Below are 24077 nucleotides of genomic sequence, written 5' to 3'. Positions count from 1 at the left end.
ACCTGCGGGGTCGGGGGTAGTGTGACAACCAGCAGAGCTTTGGATACCTCTGGGTCTTGCTCCCAGAGGGGCCAGACCAGGGTTCTGGGAGGCTTGCTTCTGCGGAGAGGCCCCGGGGAGTGCGCAGGGCCGGCCTCTAGTTGGGGAGAGAATGGGGACGTTTCTGCGTGCCCGTTTCCTTGTTTTGAGGAGCCCTCGTTCCTTCGGGAAAGCAAGGTGAGCCGCGGGGTGGAAGGAGGCCCCGGCCTCCACAGTGTTCTCTCGTAACGTTCTGCCAGTTGGCAGCCCGACCAGGGACCTAGCCACCCCAGACGCTTATCTGTGCTGAAGGGATCTCCTTCCTGCTGGGGGCGGGGGGTGGGGCGGGCGGCGGCGGGGCCCGGCAGCCCTCTGCTGCTCTGCCCGGACCCTCGCGCTGCTCCCTGTGGCCCTCGCCCTGCCTGCCCTGGGACTCGGTGAGCGCTCCTGGGTGTGCGCACGTGTGTGACTGGGAGCATGTGTGCATGTGTGTGCACGATGCCCATGTGTGTGTGAGCACACGTTTCTGTGTGCACACAGAAATGCGTGTCGGCGTGTGCCTGCCCTCACGTGCACATTCACTGGATTGGAGCCCCCTGAGGACAGGGTGGGTCCCTCTCGCCGCTATCCCCAGTGCTTAGTGCGGGCCTGACCTTTCATCCAGGGATCAGTGCCCTTTTGCGACAGCCTGTGGCCTCCCTGGGAGCTCCGCTCGGACGCAGGGAGCCCTTCCCCTGGACTCCAGGTGTCCTCAGCGCTTACCCCGCTGCACCCTTTCGAGGTCTTGCCAGTACTTACTTGGGTCCGGTCTGTGCTGCTCCCTCCAAACGGCCGGGCTGGGGCGTCCCCTGGAGCTGGCCTCCGGCACCGTGCGGGCACCGGGTTCAAGGTCAGCGGGTGTGTTTGGGTCTGAATGAGGATGTGTTTACGGAGCGTCTCCCCCGCCTGCACCGGCAGCTCCAAATGACATTTCAGGAATCGAATTACAGCGTTTCAGTACTTGCACAATTCAGAAACAGATAATTTGATTATATCTGTTGGAGTCATTGCCACGACCGGCTTTGCTTCCTTAGCCAGCATCCATCCCGCGAGGGGAGGCGGCAGAGCAAGGTCTGCTGACTGGCCTGTCCCCGGAGCATGGCTGCTGAGCTGGCAGCGGCCCGCGGCTTTTCCCTGGACGGAGGGGCCCAAGGGCTGGATGCTGCCTCCTGCAGGGCCCCGCCGCGCTGCCTGCCACCCTCCTGACTCCTGGGGCGGCCCCTGCCCCGCACACCTGGCCAGCGCACCTGCCCTGACGATGTCGCGGGGCGGGGGGGGGGCGGCGGCGGTGGCAGCTGCTGCTGAGGGTCCTTCCCTCCAGCCGCCCGGGGCCGGGAAGAGGGAGCCGACTCCTTCAGCCGCAGGACACCCCCTGCCTCCGGTGCCTGGTCCCCGGGCGTCTTGCCTGGCAGGGGTTGCTTCCTTGGGGTCACGCCGCGCCCTCGCCTCAGCAGCCATGGCGCTGGCTGCTCTTTCCTCCGCCCCTTGGGGAATTCTCTCCGGGTTTCCTCAGCCCAGAGAGGATCCTGGGGGTCGCAGGAGGCCCTTCTTAGCCCTGCAGGGGCACTGCCTTCCTGCCTTCCGAGTCCGTAGCTGTTGCATGGCCGGAGGCAGGGGCCAGGGCCCGGGGCCCGCAGCGCTTGCCCTGTGCGTCCTTTGGCTCTGCGTGGAGCGGCTGGGGTGCGAGCACGGAGCCGCGGGAGCCGAGCTTCCCCTCCCAGCAATGAGACAGGTGCAGGCTGAGGCCCTAGTGTGCCTCCTGACGCAGAAAGACAGCCGTCAGCCTCTGCGGCCCTGCCCCAGCACAGCCCGCCCTCTGCCTTGCTTGCCAAGCGAGGAAGTCAGCGGCACTCCCGCTCTGGGGTGATCTCACGGGAAGGGCGAAGCTGCTGCAGGAGCCCCGGGCTGTGGCTGGGCCCCCGCTTTTGTCTCCCACCTGATGCCGGGCGCGGGCTGTGGGAGGGTGACCCTGCTTCTGCCTAGGAAGTGAGAATCGGGCCAACGCAGGAGTCAGGTAGTTCGTTCATCAAACGTGCTTTTGTCTGTGGTTGTTTAATGAGTAGGTCTAGATACCAGTGCCTGTGGGCCTCCTGTTGCCTCACAGTTCCGTTCTGTTTGATGCGCGTTATAACCACCTGCCTGGTGCCAGGGGCAAGTTCGAGAACTGGGGGACCCCCCCCACCCCAGGCTCCCAGGTAGGAGGAGAGGTTCTCCTGGGGGCTCTGATAGGGCTGGGATGACAGCTGGTGTAGCGGGAGCCCTGGGAGCGGGTCCAGAGGCCTTCTTGGAGGCGGCGGCGGTGGAGCAAGCTGACTTGGCTGGATATTCTCACTGGTTCCCTCTTCATCAAAGGGTAATGCCTGTGTCGCATCTGGGCACACCAGGAAAGGCCGAACGTGGGCTGCAGGAAGCCGACTTCAACCAGACCAGAATTAGTCGCCCTTCAAGAAGTTCAACTTAGGACTTTGATAAAGGAAAAGGCTGGGGCCCTGTGAGGCCACCCCCAGAGTGTCCCTGCATTTTTTTCACGCCCTGAAATGTGCTTCCTGACATGGTGGGAAAAACACCTTTCTCGTGCTGCATGCGGCCCTGATCTTGCCGGGCAGACGTGCACCGTCTGCTTCTCTTCAGGGAACTACTGGGCGGGGCCCCGGGGCGCTGGGCATGCCGGACCGTGTTCCACCTTCTGCCCAAATGCAACCCGGACGCCGTCGTTGGGGGGCGGTCCCCACGGGAGACAGCTCGGCACGCCCAGGGGCCACCTGCTGCGCCCGCTCGCTCGTGGGTTTCTCCCTCCCTTGGCCGGGGCTGCTTTCCTGTCACGGAGGTGCCTCTGGTTTCGTTTCCTTCCAGCCTCAGTCCCAGCAGGCCTCGAGCGGGGAGGGGCGTGGGCTGAGCACGTGTGCGCGTCTGTGTGGGCCCACGGTGCCTCTACAGAACTGGGGAGGGCAGCGGGGGACTTGGGGTGGGGATCGTGGCTGGCTCCGCGCTGGCCCGTTTTGTGTCTCTGTCCCCACCTGTGGCCCTCGCGTGCAGAGCTGGGCTGTCTCTGTGGAAGCTATTTCCTCCTGGGCAGGAAGAGGCTCCCAGGAGCAGGGGGGGTGCCAACGCTCGGACAGGCCACCCTGGGACACCCGGGCACTAAGATCAGGCCCTGGACAGTGGCGGGGGGGCACACGAGCGCTAGCCTGTGGCAGAGCCTGCCAGGGGGTGTGACCAGGCCCACCCAAAAAGTGGCAGCAGGACCCTCTCATGTTGAACGATCCCAGGGTGCGTTCCTTCTTCGGGTGGCGCCCCGTTCTGGGGCATTTCGTGGGCTCACAGGCAGCAGCCCTGTCGTGGGACGACCTGGGTTCCAGTTCCCACCTTGTCACCAGCTCCTGGCTGGTCTCCATCCCTGCAGGCCCGAGCACCCCCATCTGAGGCTGTCACCAAGTTGGCACTGGACGCGTGGTGCGGCTGCCCCCCTTGCCTGCCGTGAGGTGCAGGTGTGAGCCCACCGACAGGCAAGGTGGGACGCAGGGCCGTGGAGGGGCTGAGGCGGCGAGGCGCTTCCGATGCCGGCGTGCGGTGTGTGCGGCCCCGCGGTTTGCAGCCTGGGGTGGCGAGCCTGGCCTGCCGCAGGGTTGGAAGGGAAAGCCGGTGTGAGTGTCCGTCGGCCCTGAGCTGGGCGGCTGGGCGGAGCTGCGCCCATGCCTGCCCCGTGTTTGACCCGGTTTACGGCTCTCCTCTGCCAAGAGCTTTTCTTAGCAAGCCGTCCACCTTGGTCACGGGCTGGCTCTTTGTGTCCTCTGAATGCAGAGTGTCACTGGGGTTTTGAAGCCCCAGGGAGCCGCTGGGGTGGCCCCGGGCACATCCTGTTGCGGTGGAGAGGGGTCCGCGGGGAGAGGGGGCCGTGGAGAGGCCGCGCCTGTCCTCCCAGGACGGTGGGCACCAGCCTCATCTCCCGCACAGGCTCTCCTGCGCAGGCTTTCCCGCGGCCTCTGCGTTCAGAGTTCTCCGTGTCCCTCTTGGGTTGCTCTGCTCAGCTCGCAGAGCGCAGCGGGCACAGGTGAGACGCCTGACCTCACCCTGCCCAGGGAGTGCCCGTGGCCGGGCCCTGGGTGTCGCCCCTCAGGTGTGTGGGGGCCCCCTTCCCTCCCCATCCCCTCAGTGCCCTCCCGAGGGAACGGACCAGCACTGCGGGGACCCTCCAAAAGGGAGGGGTCGCTGCTGCCCCCGAAGCTGTCCTTACCCTCGAGGGAAGAAGGTCTTGCACAGGTGTGGCTCGGGCAGCTCAGAGGGACAGCCACGTGCCAGGCCGTGAGGACAGCGGGCCTGAGCCCCGAGGATGCTGGGGGAGGGAGGACCTGTGGGTAGACTCCCCCCTCCCCCCGCCTCCGCCACAGGAACGGGAGTCCAGGAACCCGAGGCCTGGACGGAGGGGCCCGTCTAGGCGGGGCAGACCCGGGCGACCCCCAGGGCTCCTCCGTGCGCCCTGCCACTCGGCATGAATAAGACATGAGGCAGTGGAGGCCTTCTAGTGTCGTTGTCATCTGCCTTGATAATAGAAAAATTAAAATTTAAAGTGATCTGAAGTGACGAGTGGCAGAAATGTCCCCAGAAACCAGAGATCGGGTGATGGGGCAGAGCTCAGGATAGATGCTGTCAGACGCTGAACCCTCCAGAGTTGGTGGATCTTCCGCATTTCAGGCTTCTAAGCCGAGGGCAAAGGGTTCCTTTATTCCTGCGGCACTGGGGGGCTCTCAGTGCTCCTCCGTGTCCTGGGCTCAAGGCTGGGTCCCACCGCTCAGCCTGTTTTGGGTGAAGACTCTGCCACCCCGGGTGGGCTCCTGCCCCTGCTGGGGCGCAGACGCCCCAGGACCTGAAGCCCCCTTCTCACTCATCCTTCCACCGGGCCCTGGCTGGTGTGGTTCCGTGGACTGAGCGCCAGCCTGCAAACCCAAGGGTCGCCGGTTCAACTCCCAGCCAAGGCACCTGCCTGGGTTGCGGGCCAGGTCCCCAGTTGGGGACATGTGAGAATCAACCACACATGGATGTTTCTCTCCCTCTCTGTCTCCCTCCCTTCCACGCTCTCTAAAAATAAAGAAATAAAATCTAAAAAAAAATCCCCCCACCAGCTTTGAGGTGCAGACTTTCCTCCCACCTGGCCCTCAGCCCCCGGGAACCAGGCCGTCCTCCCTGCTAGGTCCTTGGACTCGCCCGGCCTGGCCCAGCAGCGCTGCCCTGCAGGTCTGTGGTGCCTTCGCTCCACGGGAGGCCCAGCCCCAGCACTTGGGACCCCCTCCGTTTTGTCCCCAAGGAGCTTGTCTGGGTTGACCCTTCACAGTTCCAGTCTACCCACCCCCTCCCGGTCTCACTGGGCTCCTGCCGAGCTGATTTTCTAATGCGTTTGAGCCTCTAGGAGAATCCTGCCTGGACAAGTCCTCAAGTCCCAGGCCCCTGACCAGCTGTTCTAGGAGCTTGGGGCCCCGCGCTGGGCGCGCTGGGCGGGCTCAGCGGGCTCAGCAGCCTCGCCGGCAGCTCCACGCCCTCTTTCCTGCCTGGAGGGTGCCCTGGATCTTGCCCTGAGCTGCTGGGCCATGTCCTCTGGGTCAGTGGGGCAGAACGCCAGAGCCCGGGGGGGGGGCGGGGGGGCTGTTAAAACACTTACTGTAATTAGAAGAGTTATGTAACGTCATATCAGAAAGTCGGCAAAATACAAGGCAAAAAGAAAAAAATTGCTGAATGCGGCTGCGTGACGCAGGCCCCTTGGCCCCATGTGCTTCCTCCGGCCTGTGTCTCCGTTGCCATGCAGGGCCCTTCCCCCACCACACACACACCTGGCGGTTCTGGTCGTCTTTAAGGGCTGTGGGAGGGACCGTTTCTCCACCTCTGTATGGCGCCCCGGACGCAGAGCAGCGACCTGTTCTGCCTCGCGGGGCTGACCGTCGGGAGGGGACGCGCGGGCTGGGCTGAGCAGTCCGGGCGCCCGCTCCCGCCGGCGGGCGGGGCTCAGGGGGGCGTGGCTGGGAGCCGATCCGCCCTCGCGGATTGTGCCGGGAGACCGCGCAGGTATTCGATTCAGAACCAAGCGTGTGACGGGGCTCTCACAGGGGCAGGAGCGGGCTGCTGGGGCGGGGATGCTGGGGGGAAGGGAGGGAACGCCTCTGCCTGTGCGGGTCCGCGAAGGGCCCGAGGGCTGAGCTGGATGTGAGTGTGGGAGGGTTTGGACGGAGAGGAGGCGGCAGAGGAGTCTCCCCTGGGCGCAGAGGCGTGTCCTCCCCGGCTGGACCGCGGTACCTTGTTTATCAGCCTGTGATCCGTTGATGGTACATCTCCGGCCCTGGTGGGGGGCACCCGTGGGGATGGGGACTTCCTTGGCCTTATTCACCCGCACAGAAGAGATGCCCTGAGGGTGGTGGGTGGAGGGAGGGAGGAGGACCGGGGGGAGAGACGGGTGTCCGTGTAAGGGTGGGGCTCCACGGGCTGGCAGCTGAAGGGTGGGGGTCTGAGCCCCCAGGGAGGCCTGGGGTCTCTGTCTTTGGGAAGAAAAACTAGAAAATCGTCTAAGATCAGAGGCGGGGGGGAGAGGAAGGAAGAATTGCTACCCCTAATCCCAGCACAGGAGGTACCGTTTGGGTGCGTGCTGTGCCCCAGGCCGCCCCTGCACGGGATGCGATTCTTTGGCAGCTCTTGTTCTTCGGCCGCGCGCGCACCAGGCGGGGCGGCCACAGCCAGGCGCCTCTTCTGCCTGGAGCCTCGGCTGCGCGTCCTGGGCTGGGCCTGTCGGGGGCTTTCCTCAGGCCTGGAGTTGTGTGTCGGCGGTCTAGGTGAGAAAGGAAGGGAAAAAGGAAGCAAAGTGGGCACAGGGAAGGCGAAAGGCTGCGGCTTCTGCTTCCTATCGATTAGGAAACGCAAGGCAAAGCTGTCAGACCAGGCTCAGAAGAACACAGATTTCAACGACTATACCATCACTCACAGTTAGTACATGAGCTACATCATTTTTCTTTGGGGTGAATATGAATTCTGAAGTCAGAAGTGACCTGGATTTAAGCCCCACATCTTCCTTTTAAATTTTTTACTTTAGTTTTTACAGAGGGGAAGGGAGGGCAAGAAATATTGATGCATGAGAGAAACATGGATCGGTTGCCTGTCACATGCACCCTCCCCAGGGATGGAACTCGCAACCCAGGCACGTGCCCTGACTGGGAATCGAACCAACGGCCTTTCAGTTTGCAGGGCAACGCCCAACCCACGGAGCCACACTGGTCAGGGCCCCAGGTCTTCCTTTTAGCAGCCGCGTGACCCTGGGCAAGCCAGCTGACCTCCAGACTGGAGTTCGCTCACGCGTAGGGTGGGGACAGCACCTCCCTCCGGGGGTTGGAGGACAGAACGAGACCCCAGAGCCTCTCAGACAGAGCCTTACCCGTGTGGGCGCCCAGTGGGTGTATCTGGAAAGAAAACTATCCATTAATAAAACAATCCGGAGAGTGGTTGGAGAGAAGCTAAGTATTCACATTAGCCACGGCCACTTACTAACATGTAATTTTCAAAGATCGCAGTCTGGTGCCGAAAATGTTAGGTAGATGGCCACACAATGGTGTGTACGCAGTTGTCAAAACTCGCTGAACTATGTATGTCAATGAATGACTTCTATTGTGCGTAAATTATACCTTAAAGCACTTCACAGTAAAAGACGCCATTTCTTCATGCCGACAGAGCATACGAAAATATCCAGGTCTAGCATTAAGGAGAAATGTACCTGACCCAGATGAAGAAAAAAAGGCATTACAGTATTTTGCCATTGCTAAGTTTTTCTTACTACAAAAGTTATACGTGTTCATCCCTCATTTAGCAGGTGTCTGTTGGGTCCTTGCCATGTGCCCGGCATGTTGTAGGCTCTGGGGATGGGCCTGCAAAATACAAAATAACAAACCTGCCTCAAGGAGCCCATGTGTAGTCGGGGGGGGGGGGCAGGTCAACATAATAAAAAGCAAAAGGCAACAAGTGCTTAGGGGTAAGAGCCACAGGAAGGACTTGAGCAGGAGGCTGGGGAGTGGGGGGGGTGGACCTCCTTAAGGAGGTGATATTTGACCAAAGTGTGGGGACTGCTGCTGGGGACGGTGGTCCAGACAGGGCCAGGTGGGGGCCAGGTGGGCTCCAGGGGAGGCAGGGAGTGTAATTTTGGAAAGCCCAAAAGTCTGAAAGAAGAAGTAACTCCCCCGGCCGGGCGGGACAGCCCCACTTCACATCTTATCTCTCCTGCTCTGGCAAGTGCCACAGAATGTAGGTTCCCCGTAGTGCGCTGCGTTTTTCACAGACTGATACGCCCTGTTTAACATAATAACTTATTGAATACATTCTTCCATTTTATTAAAGCCATCCTTTGTGGCCCGATTTTGCCGGCTTTGGCAGTATTTCCCTCCTGGGCGTGCGCTCCCATTTATTTAACGAATGAATGCCTTGCCGTTCAGCGGTTGGTCCTTCCAGACCGTGCCGTGGCGAGGTGCGGGGCGAGCAGGGCCCGCCCGGCCCAGGACGCAGCGCCCTGGGTGAGGTGGCTGCCTGGGCGCCCCTGTGCTGGGGGAGTGCATCCTTCAGGGAAGCTTCGGGCTGGTCATCCGTGGAAAATGCCCGTCGCCAACCAGGTGAAAAGTGCCGACAAGAAGAAAGCAAATGTAGTCCGCAGGTCTATGGCTCGGGGAAATCGAAGCTAATACCTGGGGCTGTGTCTCCCAGGGTGGTGTCGACTTACAGAGGGTCAGAGAGACACAGAGAACTGTTGTCGGTGCACATCCATTTCATGTCCCACTTATCTATTTAGTATCGTATCATCATCCCAGTTTCCTGTGTGTGTCACTAACATAGTATTTGTAAACGCCATGTTTAACGGCTCGTCACAGAAGGTTTTGGACTCGGACGTGATTCAGCCCAGCCTTCTCTGTCCATGGAAGGTGATCCTTGGGACCGGGCACCGCCCTAATGTCCTCCCCACCCGACCCGTCGGCCTGTGTCAACTGGGAGTGTGTTCAAGTCTCTATCGCGCAAGCCCGTCCACCCGAGCTCATGCAATGGGTCGTTCCAGAGGCCAGATTTGAAGGGACTGTCGCTTCCCCAAAACCCGGCCTCCCCCTTTCTGTGTGTTTCTCGGAAAGATTGTGAAGATGAGCCAGGCGCTGCTTGTGGGAGTTATTTTGAAGGGGGCGGGGCGGGGGGCGGTGGGCACCAGGGTGGGCGTCCTTTCTTGGCGGGTGGGGCTGCGGGAGGAGAGCCAGGCGCCCGGCCCTTCGCGTGCAGCTGGGTCCGGCGGAGCCTCCGGCAGCCGGAGCTGAGCAGGGGTACTGAGGTGGTCTCGAAGGCAGGCGAGCCGCTGACCCCGAAGACCTTGAGTGCTGGTGACCGTTGCCCCTGGACGTGTCTCAGGGCAGGTGCTGCGTCGTTGGCCCTGACGGCGGCAGCATTTTTACCCACCGCTTTCTGGGCCATGGCATGTGTATCAGATTGGCTGAGGATAAAAGAAACGGACAGATACTAAATTCCAGAAGCTCTGGGAAGTTGCAAGGATGAGCTGAAAATAAGCCATCTAACAGGTTGCAGGCAAGCTTTGCACTTGGGCGTCAGGATATGTTCATTCATTTACGAGTGTGCGGGCTTGAGAAAGAAAGACGCAGAAGTGGGAGCTTGTGTGCGCGTGCAGATCAGCCTCTGGACTGGAACTGGGGCGGCCGGGCTGCGGGTCCTTGGGGCAAAGCTTCCGGGAGCTAGGGGCGCCATCTTAAGGTAAGGGCAGGCGGCCTCCCTGGCTGCGCCCACGGGGAGGTACGTACAGGACTTGTAATCACCCCGGGAAGTTCTGCGCAGGCCTAACTGTAGGAGTGCCCTGAGCGGGCGCGGCAGATGTGCAATCGAAAAAATCCAGCTCTCAGTCAGGAAGTGCATGAGGTCCGGTCTGGAGGCGTCCGGCTCCTCCGCGCCGGGCTGGCGAGAGGCGTGTGGGCAGTTCTGCGGAAAGGCCCCGGTGTCAGCGTGCCCTCCTAGTGGGCGCGCAGCCCTGGGAAGCGGAGAGTGTTGACGCAGGGGCTCTGCCGCGGGCACGGCAGGGGCGGGCGAGTGTTTGCTGTTTGCATCTTTAGTTTGATCAGCCCCTGGGCTTTTTCCAGGCCTGCAGGTACTTGTGGGAAGGTCTCCCCGCTCTGATGCCCTTGGGCACCTTTCCCATGAAAGCCCAGGGGCGGGGCGGGGGCGGCGTTTGCTGATGGCCCTGGCCCCCACCCCTGTGTGGCATGTCCCTGGAGTGCCTGCTCTTGCCCAGGTGCGGGAGCTTCTTGGGGAGCCCCTGGCAAGGCTGCTCCCTACACCCCATCCCTCCTCATCTCTCTCTCTCTCTGCTTGGATAACTCTTATTTACCCTTCAGGTCCCTGTTTAGATGTCACCTCCTCCAAGAAGCCTTCCCAGATCCTTGGGTAGGACTGTACGCCCCTCGGTGCTCCCTGCCCAGCATCCCTCCCCCACCCTCGCCTGGCAGTGCCACTTTGCCTTCTCAGCTCCTAGCGCGCCCGTGGGAGCCCCTGGGAAGCCAGAATCATTCGTCTTTGCGGGGGCACCTGGGACACCTCGCCCGTGGCTGGCACCTACTAAGAGTTTAGTTAAACATGTTTTGAACAGGAGAAAAAGATACATAAGTGAGACTTCAATTTTAGCTCAAAGACCTGCCCCCCACCCCCATAAATAGGGTCAAATGTGGGAGCCACAGGGTGTCTTCGTGGGCCTGGGTCCCTGGATCACTGCTCACGCAGGACAGGGACAGCCCCCCGGCCCTGCAGTCCTCATGGGGGCGGATGAGCAGAACAGGAGAGCTGCTGCCCTCCGTCTGAGTGCCCGGGCGCGCCGGGCGGCCCCGCCTGGCAGGCGCCAGGTGTACCACGGGCAAGGAGCTGCCGAGGGGCTCCGCAAAGGGTTCCTTCAGGGTTTGATGTGCACTGAGCAGCAGCCCGGGCGGCCGCAGCTGAGCCCCGGCGGGGTTGTCCGGGGACCGCGAGCCTCCCCACGCGGTGACCTCCCTGAGCCTCGGGCCTGGGTGTCCGCACAGAGGGCGGAGTAGGTGACAGTGGCGTGGCGCTGTCTGACTGCAAGGCATGCGGCGTGGAGGTGAGCGTTCCGCCTGCCCAGAGGTTTGGCTTCGGGTGCGGGCGCTGATGGTTCGGGCAGAACTGAATGTGCCGGCCGGCCTGGCCTCTGCGCACCTTGGGGTGTCCCGACGCCCCATAAACTCCTGCCGGCATTCCCCGTGCCCCCAAACCTAACGCCACAGCCCTCGGACAGAGCATCCTAGACTTTGGTCTGCAGGAAGGACCCCTTCCTGTGGGACCTGAGAGAAAATGGGGCTCGAAAGTGAAGGGCCCTCGTGCTAAATGCTACCCCGAAGGCTGGGTTTTCTGAGACGCAGGCCCCTGCTCCTGCGCGGGCCGAGTGCGCCTGCCGTTGCTGCCTGTCTTCCTGTTCCTGCCGGCCGCCCAGCCGGCCCTCAACACTCTTCTCGAAGCCCAGCTTCCGAGGGCCCCTCGCTGTGTGAGGCACGGGCCGCGCGCATCCTGGGCAGGACGTCCAGGACTCCGGCTGTGCGGGAGGCGCTGTGCCCTCCGGGACTGTGCCCCTTTACGTGGGAACGGGGCTGTGCTTCCCTCAGTGTCCCCTTGCACTGGCTTCTGTCACCAGTGGAGAGGCGACGCAGGGGAAGTGTTCATGCCAGGGTCTCTCTTCCTCGGCGTGGCTGACGTTTTGGGCTTTGTGGCTGTTGCGTGGGAGGGTGTCCAGTGCCCTGAAGGGTGATCGGTAGCATCCTTGGTCTCTGCCCATTAGATGCCAGGTGACAGCCCCAGTAGTAATAACCAAAAATGTCCCCAGTTGTGGCCAAATGTCCCCGGCGGGGCAAGACCGTCCCGGTTGAGAATCACCTATTGCGTGCGTCACACACACTCCCACGTGCCTGCTCCCGCCTCTTTGCTGGCAGTCCGGGTGGGCAAGCTTGCCCTGTGGCCAGCGTCGCCTTCCTGCTGTTGCCCACACCTTCAAAACAAATGTCCCATCAGAGCTGGACAGCCGAGCAGCTGCCGACCTCCGCAGTGAGGGGACAGAAGAGGGGCGGGGGCACGGGGCTGGAAGCCTGCGGGTGTCGCTCTTGCAGAAGACCCCTCATGCAAGGACAGGGGCAGAGGGACAGGGCCTGCCTCCTCACATCGCGTGGGACAGCTCTGCAAGGACAGAGCCTGATGGGTGCCCAGTGACATGCTCACCATCCCCTCGCCCCTGGCCCTGCGGCTGTGCGCCCCGGGGTGAGCTGGGCTCCTGTTAAGACCCCATCCCCTCTGCTGTCCCTCCCCGTGAGCGGCCACAGCTGCGAATCCCAAGTCCCAGCCAAGCGCCCTGCTGGGAAGGTGAGGAGCAGGGAGCTTGGGGGCGCCCCGAAGTGGGGCGGTGAGCGGGATAGGAAGGGACAGAGGTTCCTCGGGCACAGGAAGTGGCCCGTGGGTTGGCCAGAGCTTGGCGCTCCTTAAAAATCTCACCGACTTGTCTCCCAATAGCAAGCTGAGCCAAGCCGCCTGGAACCAACCAAAGATGGGGGAATGGAGACAGGAGGCTGTGTACGGCTCGGCCGCGAGCCCCCTGCGGGAAAGTTGCTCTGCCCGTGTCCCTGCTTGTCATCGAAAACCCACCGGAGCACCTGGGGCCCCAGAGGCTGAGACCCGACCGGAGGCTGCCTGCCCAGGGAGGCCAGCCGAGCCCGGCTTGATCCGGGGGTGTTCTGGGACCTGAGTCCTTCCGCCCGGCGGCCTCCACTCCGGGCACCTGCCAGACAGGCAGTGCTGGGCTGCACCCTGGAGGCTGCGGGGCCCAGGGTCTGTGTTCTCCTGACTCTGACCTGACAGGTGATTCAGACCATGGAGCGCGCAGTGGGCGGCGGGGAGGGGGCTGTGGGTGAAAGGCAGCCCCAGGACTGACTCCTTCGGGGCGCACGCTCTGCCCCGGAGCCCTGCCTCCCGCTAGCTGGCCGGCTGTGGTTTTCCATTTGACACTGCGCGGGTTTCACTCGCGATGCAGGGTGGAAAGCGGTGTGGGCAGGTCGCAGGAGAGCTGTCTACGTGCCGGCTGCCGGTGGGGTCGCTGTCTGCTGGCCCGGTGGTGGTGCTAACAGGACCCACCGAGCCTTTGGGTGTTGGCAGTGCAGCGACAGGTGCGGGAACCCAGGGCTGCTTGTTTGTGGAGAATGAATAATTTATTTCTGTTTTCAGATGACTTATTCCTGCATCATAGATAGGCAGCTGGGTAAGCTGTCGGCGGCTGGATAAGTGGCTCAGGCAGGAGAACCTGCCTTTATCCCCCCGGCCCCAGACGCCTGCTTTCAGGCGGCCAATTTGCGGGAAGCATTCCAGCGGAGTCCAGATGTAGCGCTCGCTGGTTTTCCGTATTCTTGCACAACAGTTGTGCTTAAAATAAAACGGGAGCTCCTCAGCTTGGGTCGGGCCCGGGGTGGGCAGGGACGGGGGGATGCCTCACTCTCTTCCTTCTTATTGATATTGAACCTGCATGCATTCAGTTGCACATGTTGTACGCCTACAGCTTGTTGAATTTTCACGAAATGAGCAAACCGGTGTAACCAGCACCCAGAGGCCCCCCACGACCCTGTCTGGTCATTCCCCCCGGCACAGGAAGCCACTGCTTCCCGCCGCCGCCCACCCCGCGTGCCCATTTTCGTTCTTCTCATAAACGGCCCCGCGCAGGATGCGGCCTTCTGCCTCTGGGTGCGTCTCTCAGCGTTCAGAGTGTCGCCGGCGCTGCGTGTTGTAGAGACTCCTCCTCATTGCTCTGCGGTGCTTCATAGGGTGGACACACTACAGCCAGTTTGTTCATCTGTGGCAGATGGGCATAGGGACAGTCCCTGGCAGAGACTGTCACCAGCCGTGGAGCCATGAGCATTCCTGCACGTGTCTCTGGTGTCTGTCTTTCTGTTGGGAATAGGCCGAGGAGCTGAACTGCTGGGTCATGGGGTGTGCGTGGTCATCCTTAGTAACTACACCCGGCAGAGTGGTTGGAGACGATCCGGTCCTCTGTTTGGGGACAAGAGCTCCAATATGCTGGTCCGGGGAGTGGATGCGCACACTGCCCAGAAGTCACGGGTGTGCTTGGCCGGCGCCCAGTGCCCTAGGTGACCAGAGGGCTGGCTCTGGGCCTGGTCATGGTCACGCGGGGCTCGGGGCTTAGGTTGCTGTCACGCCGGCCATCCTTTGCAGCCAGGCCCTGTGGGTGGGCGTGGCCGCGTGGGCGTGGGCTCACCTGCCCTTCCTGGCATCCACAGTGTGTCCTGGGGCTGTCCCCAGACCGGACCCCATGCTGGTGACATCCTCAGAACATGCAGCGCCCCCCGCTCAGCCCTGGATCAGGGCAGTGGAAGAAAGCGCCGCCGTGGAGAGCGAGCACCGCGCGCCACGTCTGCGTGGCAGTGTTCTGCGCGCTGCCGCCCTCGCGGGGGCCGCAGGGGCATTAGTCATCCTGGAACCACAGTCCCTGGATGTAGTCATGATCCCCCATCCATCTCTGACCTGGGCCCCACTCTATTTTCCCCCCTCAGGGGCTTTGCTCCCTGGCTCAGCTGGATTTCAGGAGATATTAAAATGATCTGTCATCTCCCGAGCGCACAGGCGGCCTGGTGGGAGCGGGCGGGAGAGGCATTCGGATTCCTGCAGACTGGAGTCTGCCCGCGCACTGCGGCCCCCGGGGTGCCCAGCTCTGGGAGAAGGTGCACTTTTAGCTGCTTCTCCCCAGGGCTGGCAGCTGGGACAATGGGCACTGAGTCTGCCCAGGCCTGGGCTACTAGAGGAGGAACCGACCCCAGCAACGGCCCTAGAACTGAACCTCCTAGGTGGCCAGTGCCGTGGCCTGGGGCGGCTGCCCCAGCCCTTCCGGTCGCCGAGCCAACAGGTCATCCGAAGCTCCTTACGGACGGGACCGAGGGTTCCCCCGAGGGACTGCCCCCACCCCCGTGAGTGCAGAGAGCTCGGTGCCCGCGTCCGCTGCCCACCCCAGCATTCAGCCCACGCCTGAGGGTGCCCTGCTGAGCTGTGAGCTCCTCGGATTGTCCCTGCACCCAGAGCACGTCAGGCACCGGGCCGTACCCTGGATTCCAGGCGGCCAGACCCCAGTGGTCAGCCGGGGCGATGAGTGCGGAGGCCGGAGGCCCCTGGGGGCGGCGCTGAGGGACCCTGCGGTTTGCCTCCCTCCACCTGTGGCCCGCTCTTTGCCCTCCTGGCCCCTGGGAGAGAGAAGTTCAAGAGCATTGTCTTAGATTCCTTTTTTTAAAACAATTTTATTGAGATATAATTTACATACCACACAAGTCGCTCAACATAATCAAGTGGTTTTTAGTATATTCGCAGAGATGTGCACGCATCACTGCAGGCGAGTTTAGATAATTTGCATCATCCCCATAGGACCTCTCGTGCCCTGGGACCGTCACCTCCTGGTCTCCCCATTCCCCAGCCCTAAGAAACCACTAATCTGCCTTTTGTCTCTAGAGTTCCTCTTCTGGATGCTTTATGTAATGGAATCATACAATATTTGTCCTTTGGAGCTTGGCTTCTTCGCTTCGTATTTCCAAGGCTCATCTGTGTTTGGCACAGGCCAGACCTTCGTTTCTGCGTATGGCTGAGTAGTTCTCCATGGTATCCGTAGGCCACGTCTTGCTTTTCCATTCCCTCTGTTGATGTACATTGGCTTTGTTTCCACCCTTTGATTTTCATGAACAATGACGCTATGAACATTGTGTGGAAGTTTTTCTGTGAACATACGTTTTCATTTCTCTTGGGTGTATACACCTAGAAGGGGAATTTCTGGGCTGTATGATAACTGTGTGTCTGATCATTGAAGGAACTGCCAGACTGTTTTCCAAAGTGGCCGCACCATTCGTATTCTCCGCAGCAGCGTGGGGAGACTCGGATTCCCCCCAACCCTGTCCGCGCCGGCGCTTGTGTTGGCCTGCCGTTTTGATCCTAGAAATCTTAGCGGGTGTGAAGTGGTATCTCATTGTGGTTTTGATCCGCATCTCTGTACTAGCCAGTAGTGTTGAGCGTCTTTTCGTGTGTTTATTGGCCCCTCGTATATCTTCTTTGGAGACATTTCTATTCAAGTCATTTGATCATTTTTAAATTGGGTTGTCTTCCTGTTGAATTGGAAGAGTTCTTTATACATTCTAGATACGAGTCCCTTATCAGATACATTTTTACCCATTTTGTGGGTTGTGCTTTCATATCCTTGATTGTGTTTTTTGAAGGACAAGCTTTAAATTGTAATGAAGTCCAATGTATCTCTGTTTTCTTTGGTCATTTGGGCTTTTGGTGTCTTCCCTAAGAACCCATGGCCAAATCCAAGACTGTGAAGATTTACCCCTATGTTTTCTTCTAAGAGTTGTGCCATTGTAGTTCTTACATTTAGACCTGCGATCCATTTTGAGTGGATTTTTGCATATGGCATGAGGTGCGGGTTCCACTTCATTCTTTTGCACGTGGCTGTCCAGGTGTCCCAGCGCCATGTGTGGAGCAGATATTCTTTCCACCTGGGTGGACTTGTCACACTTGTTGAAAATCAGTTGACCATAGCTACATGGGTTTATTTCTGACTCTCAAATCTATTTCATTGATCTGCATACCTGTCCCGTGCCAACGCCATATTGTCTTAATGACTATTGCTTGGTCCTAAGTTTTGAAATTGAGAGCTGTGGGTCACCTTCCATTCTTTTCCAGGGTTGTCTAGGTTCCCTGCAGTTCCCTGGGAATGTTAGAGTGAGCCTGTCCTTTTCTACAAGGGACTAAGCAGGGGAGCGCATCGAACCTGTAGATTGGTTCGGGAACATCGCCCTCTTGGCAGGGTTAAGTCTTCTGATCCATGGACGTGTGATATTTTCCGCATTATTTAGATCTTTAAAAAAATTTTTCAACAATGTTTTATAGTTTTCAGAGTGTGAGTTTTGCACTTCTTTTGTTAAACTTATTCCTGTGTATTTTATTGTTTTTGATGCTCTTCATAATGCAGTTGTTTTCTTAATTTCGTTTTTGAATTTTCATTGCAAATGTGTGGACATACAGTCGATTTTTGTCTATTGATTTTGTACCCAGCAATCTTGCTGATCTTGTAAACCGACGATGTAAACTTACGGTATTGCTACTGTACAGCCCTGTAAATGCCTTATTTAAATTTAAGGCTACTGTCCCAGCCTTATGTAAATGCATAAGGAATGCATATGATTTTCCTTATGATTTCCTTCATAAGATTTCCTTCATAAGATTTCCTCTATTTCACTTTATTGCAAGAATACAGTATATGATACATATAATGTACAAAATATGTGTTAGCTGATTATTTATGTAATCAGTATGGCTTCTGATCATCCGTAGGATACTAGTGACTAAGTTTTGGGGGAGTCAAAATTATACAAGGGTTTTGACTGTGGCGGGGGTTCCGCGCCAGTAACTGCATTGTTCAGAGACAACTGTACATCTTTATTTCAGACTGTCTCTTTCTTCTTGCGTCTTTTACGGTAGGCTGTGTCTCTCTAGCTGGCCTAGATCCTTCCAGCGGGTTCTCAGGGCCTGTCTCTGCTCTCAGCCATTGCGACACGTATCGAGTTCTACATGCCAAGCCTGCTTTGGTGCATGGACACAGTTAGTCTTAACAAGAACTCACTGGGCAGGACCATCACCTCCGTTTTATGTGCTGGGAAGGTAAATACTGGGCCAGGGTCCCGCAGCCAGGACATGGTTGAGCTGGGATTTGAGCCCAGGCTGCCCGGCCACACGGCCCCCCTCCCTGCCCTGCTGAGGGCCTGGGTCACACCTGGTCGCTGCCCAAGCCACTGCCCAGAGACCCCAAACCTAGGAGAGGCTCCGGCCTAATGTGCGCAATGGCCTGGGAGGCGGGGTGCAGGAAGGGCCGCAGGAGAAAGGGTGCGTGAGCGGGGCCTGGGAGGAGGGTCCGGTGCAGGGGCGCCTGCTGGGTGCCTTTGGGGGTGTGGCCCTCCCAGGCCTGTCTCCTGCCTCTCCTGTCCCACGTGCTGGGGAAAGGTCGTCACTGAGAGCCTCCTGGGGTGCCCGGCAGGTCTGCCTGAACCACCCAGGCCTCCGCGGTCTACTGTCCCAGGGAGGAAGAACCATGGCCCTTTGTAGCACAGTCGCTAGACAGAAACCGGGCTCCTGCAGACAAAACGCGGCACAATTACTCCTGCAGAGTGACCCTGCTCCTTGACGCTCTCCGGAGCAATGACTGCGGTCTCCGTCCGTCGCAGGACAGCCGGTGGCCGGCGAGCCCCTGTGGCTCAGCGACAGAGCCACACGGTCTCCCAAGCAGCCCAGGAGCTGCGCCTTCGGGGCCCCGGGAGAGATGGGCCCCCCTCCTGCGGGGACGCCTGCATCGCAGCCGGCCCAGTCTCCAGGGCGGGCAGCCCCCCTGCTTTGTCACGGATGGGACGCTGAACGCAGGGGCCGCGCGGTGTGCCCGTCTCAGGGCCGCTCAGAGGCGGAGTCACGCCTGGGGCCAGTGCCCCCCGCTGTCCCCGCCACCCCGTGCTTCCCCGCAGGAGCGGCGCGCGTCTCGGTGAGACGGGATGGGCTGCGATAGAAGGTGGCCACGTGGCTACAGACGCTGGCACCCGTCACGAAGCTAGCTGGTCACTGAGCCTGTTGGCCGTGACACCTTCTGACTGTTCGTTGCATGTAGGGGCCAGAGCTTGGTGGTGGTCGCTCTGAGAGCTGGCGGCCCTGGGCCGGGCGGCCCTTACCGTGACCCTGGGGGCCAGAGGCCTAGGGGAGGCCGCAGGCGGAGACGTGACTGGCTGCAGTGGCTCCGCGGTGCCACCAGCGCTTGAACCCAGGTTGCAGACCCCAGAGGCCACAGGTCTTGCCTCACTCTGGCTCCGGCCCCACCCGAGGGGTGGCCTGCATCTTACTGGGGGACTTACGTCGCTGCTGTGGGAGCCTTCCCTCCCTCCTGGTGCAGGGGTGCATGCGCCGTGGTCGCTGCCCCAAACGGCTGGCCGGAGGCCGGGAGCCAGGGTCTGTCTGCTCTTGGCGCAGGGCTTGTGGAAACGGTGGTCCGCCCACAGGCACGTGGAAGCCGCTGGCAGGGAGAGGCAGTGGGCTCTGGGCCGGGGTGTCCACAGCCCGAGTGACCGGTGGGTCCTCTCTTCCAGGGCATGGTCTAGTGGCCCAGCCCAGGTCGTGGAACCAGCCCCTGGAGGTTCTGATCCCTGCTCGGTCTCCGCCTTCACTTGGCCTTGGGTAAGTCACTCGGAGAGGCCTGACAGGCCCGGTGGGGATGGGGGTGGGTAGGTGGAGGGAGCCTTGGGGGAGGGCTCGGGGGAGGGGCCGTTGGGGTCTCAGCCCAGCCCAGCCCAGCCCAGCAGAGCCCGCCTAGGTGCTCTGGAGTTTTCTAGGCCCCAGGAGCAAAGGGTGCCTCTTTGTTCTTCTCATCTTCCCACCTGGAAGGAATCTCTTCTTAGCCCTCAGCCATGGGGCTGAGATCTGGCCCTGAGACCGGCCGAAGTGTCGCGTTACCACCTCAGCCTCAGAGGCTGCCGGAGCCCAGCCTGGCAGCTGGTGTGTGGGGGCGGCCAGGGCGAGGACGAGGATGGCCCACGGCGGCCGGTTCCACCCGCGGAGCCCCCGCCGAGGCGCCCAGCGGAGCAGAGCCATGGTGCGAGCTGCTGGCCCTAGGAAGCGCCTCCCCGGGGTGGGGCCCTCCTTTCTCAATGGTGGGGGGGGGCTCCCGCCTTGGTCTTCCTGAGGGGGGTGTTTCTCCTGCCACAATTCCTGTCCTGTCCCCTTGTCCCCGTCTCCTGCTCACCTTTGTGCAGACGCTCGCTGGGTGGGGACCAGAGATCCAGGCAGCCGCCTCTGCCTCTGGCGACAGACCAGTGGCTTTTGTCCCCAAAGGAAACAGACTCAACTTCCTGGGGAAGGCGCTGCTTTCACTGCAGTTGACCCTCGAACGACGTGGGGTCGGGGGCTCCCACCCTCACGCAGTCGAAAATCAGCTTAGAGCTCTTGACCCCCCGGAACCTAACTGTGGCTCCTCAGTATCTGTAGGGGATTGGTTCCAGGACCCAACTCCCACCCCACGGATTCCAAAATCCGCAGATGCTCCAGATCCTTCTGTAAAGCAACGGCGCCCCGAGTCGGCCCTCCGCACCCATGGATCCCCAGCCGCAGATCAAACACAGTTTTCAATTTGAAGTTGGTGGAATCTGCAGTTGGTTGAATCTGCGGCTGCAAAACCCAGGGATACGTTGGGCCAACTGTGTATTTATTGAAAAAAAAATCCACGTATAAACGGACTCATGCAGTTCAAACCCGTGTTGTTCAAAGATTAGCCGTGGCTTGATTTCCTTCCACCAGCCCTGCTGAGTGAAGCTGGGAATGGGCAGGAAAAAACGGGGCCTGCATTCCCTGGGCATCACCTGCACCCATGTAGCCCGGCTACCTGGAGGGTCCAGGGCAGGTGCCGGTGCACAGGGAGGCGCCTGGCCAGGTGGGGCCCCCTGAGGCTGGAGCAGGCGGGGGGTTCAAAGGGGGCGCAGGAGGCGGTCCTTGGTGTCTCTTCTTATATTGAGGCCCCTGGGGACTTCATTGCGCACACAGCAAACACTCAGTAACTGTTCCCTGCCCCCACCACCGCCACTGCCAAGAGACGAGGAGCTCTGGGAATCAGATGGCTCGTGAACGTGGGTGTCCTCGGTCAGGGGATAGTGAATGGGAGGCCCCCTGGTCTAGGCGCTGGATGGGAGGCACCGGCCGGCCCAGCCGCGGATCCCAGCCTCCCTCCCCTCCCCCGCAGTCGTGGTTCATGTGATCGGGCTCTGTGTGCCGGGGGGCGTCCAGGCTCTGTGGGGAACAAGCCAGAGTAAAGCGTGGCCTTGCATTGCAGCTGCCGGCAAGAGGCCAGGGACTCAGTCAAATACAGAGGAAAGCTAGGGAAGGATAAAGCTAGAGGCGGGTCCGGCGCTGTGCCGGGGCCCCCAGTTTGGACCGAGAGCTCCAGGACAGCCCCGCTGAGAAGCGCCTCGAGCAGAGGCCTGCAGGAGGCGAGGATGTGGTTTTCGTCTGAGTGGCAGCCCGTGCACAGGGCCGGGGGCAGAGAGGGCGCCCGACATGCTAACTAAGGAGCAGCAGGAGGATCATCGTCACCGCAGGGGGATGGGTGAGGGGGGTGGAGATGGGCCGGACAGGTGTGCGCGGGAGGGTCTCTCCTGCGGGGCAGACCCTCGAAATGCTGACCTGACGAGGAAAATGGGTGAGAAGCCCATAACCACAACCGCACCCGGCAACGGGTCTCCTGGGTCCCCGGAGCAGTGACCCCTCCTCGTACATTTCGAAGGTCATCGCTGCTCCAAGAGATTTGCTTAGCTGCAGTTCTGGAAGGCGTTAGGTTAACGGGCATGGGGAGCTCGGGCTCTGTGGAGAAGAGGCTGGGGGCGTGACCCCAACTAACCCCTCCCCTGGGTGCCGGGGGCGGGGGGGCGGCCCAAGGGGCTGGCCAGCCTGCGGATCCCAGGTGGCCTCTCAGAGCCGCCCCACCCCCACCCCGGCCTGCCAGATGTGAGCTGTGGTGGCTGGAGGTAGGGCAGGGGAAAGGGGAAACCCCTCCTGCACTGGAAGTTGAGGGTTATTTTTAGAGGGACTCGGGATGACTCTGCAGTGTCATTTCCTGTGGGCATTCCCGTCAGTGCTCAGCCACAGGGCAGGTCCTGCCTGACCAGCGTGGGGGCAGACGTGTGCGTGCGCACACGCCGTGGGCACACACGCACCCAGTGTGGGCGCGGGCGACTTGGCCTGGCATTCTCATCCGCTGTGGAGTCAGTGGGGGCACGGGGACCAGCCTGTCCGTCTGCAGGGCCGCGTCCCTGGGCAAGGGAGTCACGACCCTGTGGCATCCCCGAGCTTCCGCTCTGGGGAGGTTTCTTTCTGCGTCGTAGGCTGTGCGGGCCCCGTCCGAGCGAGACCCGGCCCGGCCTCGCGGCCCGCCTGGGCGACAGAGGTCGAGCCAGAGGGAGGGGTGCCTTCCCCGCCCGTCCGCTCTGCTCAGTGCCCAGGGGGGGCGCAGGGAGGCTCCGCCACGAATGACGGCGTGACTGAGCGGCGTCCCCGAGGTCTAGCTGCTTGTTGGTGCTGGGTCAGCGCCGCCAGCCAGGTCTGCCGCCACACGGGCCCCACAGGTCGAGCCCACCCCGGTCCTCGTTGTTTCCCAAGGCGTCCAGCACGGTCCCAGGCACAGGGCCCAGACTTCTAGGACAGGCCAGATGCCACCTCTTCTGTCCTGTTGACCTCTTGAGTGTTCTCGGACTTGTCAGACCCCGTGCGCAAGTTTTCAGCTTAGAAGTTAGGCAGCGGGAACATCCTCGTGTGCGGTTCCACTTAAGTTAGAGACGACCTGGGTCAGGAAGCCTCCGATGGAAATTCGGAGACCTGGCAGGGGTGGCGAGGAAGGCGGGCCCTCCAGGGCGCACTGGACAGGGCCCCGCGGGCCGCACATCCACCGTGAAACTGCCGGACCTGCCCAGGAGCTGCGGTCTGTCTGGAAGGAGCCCCCACGCCAGCCGGACCCACCTCCCTCCCCGCGCCTCCCGACTTCCTCCCTGTCTTCAGTCACCGGGCCCTACGTGAGTTTCAGGCTCTGGGCGAATTGGTCATGGGGTGGTTCCTCATCAGGCCCCGGGTGACTGAAACTGTGCTCTAGGTCCCTGGGGAAAAGGGTCAGGAGGGGACCTCGGCCCCAGCTGGGTCTGCTGGCTCTGCCAGCCAGCACCCAAGCGCGGTGCCTGGCCCTGAGCGTTGCACAGAAGAGGAAGTTCGTGCCTGGCCTTGCCCGCGAAGCTGTAAGTGCTCGAGGGCGCCCTGTTCTTCTGTGTGGCTCCAGCACTCCACGCTGTGACATCGCTTAGTAGGTGCTCATTAGCGTGTGCCGACCCTTCCGGCGTGTGTTTGGGCACAGGCGCCAATGGTCCCTGCAGAATCTATGGCTTCTGGCGTTGCGATTTTCTGAAATGGCAAAGCAGCTTTGAGGAGCTGTCTTCACTCCTGATGATAAACGAACCCTCTAATGGCAGCTGACGGCTGTAGCTGCCGAGGCCACCAAGGGGCAGCTGGCACGGGACCGTCCGTGCGCCTGGCCTTTGAGCCTGGCTGATGCCATTTTTATTGAGAATGACTGACTGTTTTTATTTCTTCCCAAAGACATTAAACATGAATCAAAAAAGCATATGAGATGAGTCACTGGAAGTTTTCTTCCAAGTGTAAAAAAAACAAAAAGAAATGTTTTGGATTGGTGTGCGGAGCCATAAGTGATGCCAGACAGGCATTTGGCACAGCCCTCCCTCCAAGTGCTCGGCTGCAGGCAGCCACCTCCCCTGCCCCGTGGAGTGGACCGTGCCCTGCGGGCGGAGCCTATTGTCAGCGGACACAGCCCAGGGGCCACCGAAAGTCTAACATTTATAATGACATTGCTTACGGACGGTTTCCATTCACGATATCTTAGACTGTGGCCCAACCCCATTCATTTGGGGCCCATGAATTGCACACTTAGTCACCGCGCAAGCAGGAACCTGGCAGAAGCGTAGCTTCCTGCCGTCTACCGGGAAAAGAGCGAGGCGCACGATCTGCCAGCCGAGATCCTGGGGGAGGGACGTGCATTCCAGCCAAGTGAGCGAACTTCGCCGCTGCGGCGGAAGCCACCGGCGGGGAGACACTGGGACAGTTTGGGGGGCCACAGTGTCCAAGGTCATGTTGTGCAGGTGAGGAAAGTAAGCGATGAGGCTGTGGCAGGTCCAGGGACCCCCGGGCCTCCGACTCCACCCCGTCAGGGAAATGACAGACACGCTAGTAACGGCCAGTTCTTACCTGTGCCCAACAAACGCCCACTCATCTACCTACCTGTCGTCTTTGTCCTTCCTCTTTACCTGAGAAAGAATTCACAGGTGCTTTTCTTGGGTATCTTTGGA

The 24077-nt window shown here is 60.7% G+C and overlaps 1 protein-coding gene across 5 annotated transcripts in view; it reads left to right on the top strand.

Annotated features, from left to right (window-relative positions):
- Positions 1-24077, top strand: part of HPCAL1 (hippocalcin like 1) — an 83589-nt gene that overhangs the window by 45820 nt on the left and 13692 nt on the right. For 4 of the 5 annotated variants that reach the window (XM_054569721.1, XM_054569742.1, XM_054569736.1 and 1 more), the window contains exon 2: positions 19275-19362. The exons of the other annotated variant lie outside the window; for it this stretch is intronic. The gene's annotated coding sequence lies outside the window, so the exon portion shown is untranslated. The remainder of the gene's footprint in view (positions 1-19274; positions 19363-24077) is intronic. 5 annotated transcript variants of the gene reach the window in all.

The sequence above is a fragment of the Pteronotus mesoamericanus genome, unplaced genomic scaffold (assembly GCF_021234165.1).
Source record: "Pteronotus mesoamericanus isolate MK-2021 breed Mesoamerican mustached bat unplaced genomic scaffold, CSHL_Meso_final contig_101, whole genome shotgun sequence".
Classification (NCBI taxonomy): Eukaryota; Metazoa; Chordata; class Mammalia; order Chiroptera; family Mormoopidae; genus Pteronotus; species Pteronotus mesoamericanus.
This window is presented reverse-complemented; position numbering and strand designations above follow the sequence as displayed.